The 4,030-nt window shown below is 36.1% G+C and overlaps 1 long non-coding RNA gene across 5 annotated transcripts; it reads left to right on the forward strand.

Annotated features, from left to right (window-relative positions):
* The first annotated feature begins 329 nt into the window (after positions 1-329).
* On the forward strand, positions 330-3,716 carry LOC110917631. 5 transcript variants are annotated; one of them, XR_002580722.2, is made up of 7 exons: positions 330-683; positions 766-1,165; positions 1,644-1,847; positions 2,090-2,214; positions 2,310-2,449; positions 2,805-2,892; positions 3,601-3,716. It is a non-coding gene; the product is annotated as an uncharacterized LOC110917631 (long non-coding RNA). The 5 variants fall into 5 exon arrangements; XR_004883042.1 differs by having other exon boundaries at positions 2,093-2,214; XR_002580721.2 differs by having other exon boundaries at positions 330-671.
* The last annotated feature ends 314 nt before the right edge of the window (positions 3,717-4,030 follow it).

Below are 4,030 nucleotides of genomic sequence, written 5' to 3' on the forward strand. Positions count from 1 at the left end.
AAATGACCATAGTAACCTTTTGGCAATAAATAATAATAAGCATATAAGGCTAAAAGATTTTAACATGTGTTTATTTTTCCTTTAATCTCAGCCAACCAACATAAAAAAATCAATGGTGGATAAGTGGTATATATATATATATCTATACTATATTAATAAGCATATCCAAAGGACTTCTTAAGGTCATTGTAATTTCCTTAAAACACCTCTGAAACATAATGTACAAGTCTTTTAAGCACTAGAAAACATCACTTTCCACTTATACCCTTCTACTACAAAACACGGGATACATTAGGGTTTTGCCATTTAAAAAAATTCAAAATCGCCCGCTTTTCCCTGCTCCTCTCTCTCTCTCTTGCGATTCCAGATCTGGATCTGGATCTAGGGTTTTCCTCCAAGGCGATTCAAGCTGCTACTCAAGGATCTTACATCTGGCCCATTCCCTTCCCTCTCACAAGTCACACATCTCACAAAACTTCATCAACCTTCTCTCTCTCTCTCGGCGACTCATGAACAGATCTGTGAGGATTTCACAAGATCTAGGGTGTTACTTTCATTCGATTTCAAATCCATGACCGGTGTTACTTTCATTCGATTTCAAATCCATCACCCCTTCCTATGACGGTGTGGTGTGCAGATGGTTGAAGATGGATCCCTAGCCGTCGCATCTGGTGAAGACGGTGGTGGTTATTTTTTATATATTTTAAAGATTTGTTGATTTGAACAGGTTTTCACCACATATCTTCTTTGGGTTTTTTTGTACAGGTTTTCCCTAAGATGGTTGCAGATGGATTCCCAAGCCCTAACGATGTCACAATCAGAGCTCATTGATCATGCCGATTTGGACTTTTTATTGGTATTAATCTTTATGGGTATTCTTTAAGGTGTTTTTGTTTTGATTTATTAAGTGATTTCAACTATCTGTGATCTTAAAGGCACTTTTGGGTATCTAGATCCAAAGTACTCCATGACCGGGCACTTAACTAGGAAATCAGATGTTTAAACAGCTCCAAAAAAAAGCGCCCCACAATGGCTGATGTTGTGGTTACTCTTCAGCAATCATTGGCATTGCAGGAGCAATTTGACAGTTCTGCGCATGCTGCAAGTTCAACGGGGTTCACCTTTAAAATGCAGTATCTACTTTTCGGGCCTAGACATAACTCTGGTATAGCCAAATTCCTTCATAAGTGCTGTGTGATATACTTGGTTGGGTTTAATTATTTGCATGTGCTCTTTCATAACTGGTATCTTACAAATATACTTATTTTGCATTAGTAGAATAGTGGTATATGATAGTCCATTTAAGAAGCATACGAAGTTAACGAAGATGAGCATGAAGTGCAAAACACATTTATCTTACAAAATATCCTTTTCTGTAAGTACATGGATGACAAACAATCATTTATGTGAGTGGCAGTTCAAAGATCAAAATTTTTTTTTTTGAATTACTAAAAGAATTGCAATCATTGAGATTGAGAAGTCTCCTACTAAATGTTGCAGTTTGCACTGATTGTAACAATGATATGCATAAACATTCATCCAACATTGAAGTCAACTCAAGATTTAAGAGTACTATAGTCTCACCTTTTTTGGTTGTTACATCATGTTGAATATGATATATTTTATTGTTTTTCCTATGGTAGGGGACCCTGACACACAGTCATCCGTCCATAAAGGGCGTATCGAAATTTCAGCAGTCACATGTTGTTGGGTCGTGGAGATTATGGAGAGGTATATAGACGTTGGCTTGATAAAAAGACCTTTTCCCCTTCAATGTCTGATAATGGACTGATCATTGCTGTTAAAAGACTTGATACATACAAGTTAAACCTCATATGGTAAAGGAGGTAAACCATTACTCCTTCAAAACTGACAGATGCTTTTGTTTTTGATCTATAGAAATAGAATGCATATTTTGATTGTTTCAATTTTCTCTTCTATACAATTTACTCACTTTGAGAAAAAATATGGTACTTAACTACTTATACATTAAAAAAAAGTTCGCTTTTCTTTTTTCGTTTTTTTTTTCTGCAAAAGTAGAACAATTTATGATTCCATTGTCATGAGTTACTTTGTTTTGTGGATACAGCAGAAGATGAAACTTTTGGAAGAATTTAATGATCCCAACGTTGTTATACTGCATGGAAGAAGATTCATTACTCATTGTATACGAGTTCATGCATCAAGGAACCCTAAATGATTATCTATTCAGTGGTAAGTACCATTTAAGTATAAACAGCAAGTAGCTGAAACGTAGTTGTACAGAGTATGTGAATAAAGCTAGAAGTGAGACGAAAGTTGTCTTGCAGTTGAAAGAAGAACAGAGCGGCACCTGTTTAATTCGAGGGTCAAAATTGCAATAGGGATTGCTCGAGGTCTTGTTTTTTTGCGCACACAGCCTCAACTTATGGATTGCTCATTACAGATGCACAATATATTGTTGGATGAGGTATTTGTGTTTTGAAATATTAAGTCCAACGAAGTTCCCTCAACATACCCACTAACCCAACCTATTCTGGGTAGGCATGTTGAAGGAACTTCGCTAGACTAGGATTGCCTAACAATAAAACTAGAAGAAAATATAAAATGGTCAAAATCAGCAAACTATACACTTAAAATCCTTTTAAAATACCACTGAAAGCAGATCAGCAACAAAATTAACTATCATGAGTGTTTTCTTATATCGACATGCCAGTGACAATTCTTTTCTTTTATTAACCACTGGTGTATGTAATGTATAGAGCTGGTGTTTTTACGTAATTGAAAGATGTCTCATGTATTTTTTGGTCAACCTATAATTGAAGGTATAATTTACTGATCGCACACAAACAAGAGATTGGACAACTCTTAACTTTGGAGCAAGGAAAACCTCTCAGAGAAGCTATTGTGGAGGTGCGTACATCATATATTCTTAAAAGAAATGTTAAGAATACATCTTCATTTGTAAGTTTTTCAGGTGGCATATGCAGCTAGATTCATTGAGTTGTTTGCAGAGGAGGCAAAAAGCGTTTATTGCGATATAATTCCATCACCACTGCCTAATTGTCGCTTGCTTGTTCTTAAAGATGTGATTATTTGTTTCACGTAATGCTTTTCGATCAGCTCCTCATGATTCCAATAACTTGCAGCCGGTTGGTGTGGTTGGTGCATGGTTGGCCCTGCTCTTGCCTGTGGCTGTACTGTGGTCATAAAGCCCTCTGAGCTCACACCATTGACCACGTTAGCAGCAGCTGAGCTGGCCCTTCAATCTGGAATTCCGCCTGTAAACCCACGTCAACCACAACTTTTTTTTATCACTCATCAAATAATGTCTAAATACATTTTTTTTCCTCTGAAGGGTGTCTTAAATGTGGTCATGAGAGATCCTCCTAGCATTGGTGATTCTCTACTAGAGAGCACACATGTTTGTTTTTATCAGATAGTTTACATTAATACTTATAAGATTTTTACATAATTACACCACATGTGGGGCGGTCTGACTCGGCACAACCCTTTTTAGACCAAGACTAAACATTACCAGTGTTGACCCGTTACCCAACTTGTATGAAACATCCTTTTGCATCGATTAACCAATCTTTATATTCTTTGAAATTTTTACAGTGATAGGCGACGGGACTATCCGAATGTATGCGGGCCAAAACAGAAAGCGTTATGGATAGCCCACTATACCAGCTTACAACATAGCACACATGATGTAAATCATTTGTAAAAGACGCTTCAACATCTGTTACATGCGTTACTGTACAGAACATGCTATTGCAAAGATGTTTTAAAATGGCATGAACATGCTTAATCTCTTAAAACTTAAGCAACCCCTGATCTATGTGCACGTGCATTCACATCAACACACACAAATTATGAACATTAACTTAATGCGAAAAAGAATATTCTTTTAATTTAAATAAATTCTTACCGGTATATGTTTATATAATTCTTGCCATACATTTTAATATTTTTGTTTTTAAACTTTACTCATACTAGCATATTATCTACTTGACTCGACAACAAGATTATGCAAACGAACTTGATA

Source organism: Helianthus annuus, chromosome 16 (genome assembly GCF_002127325.2).
Source record: "Helianthus annuus cultivar XRQ/B chromosome 16, HanXRQr2.0-SUNRISE, whole genome shotgun sequence".
NCBI classification, from domain to species: domain Eukaryota; kingdom Viridiplantae; phylum Streptophyta; class Magnoliopsida; order Asterales; family Asteraceae; genus Helianthus; species Helianthus annuus.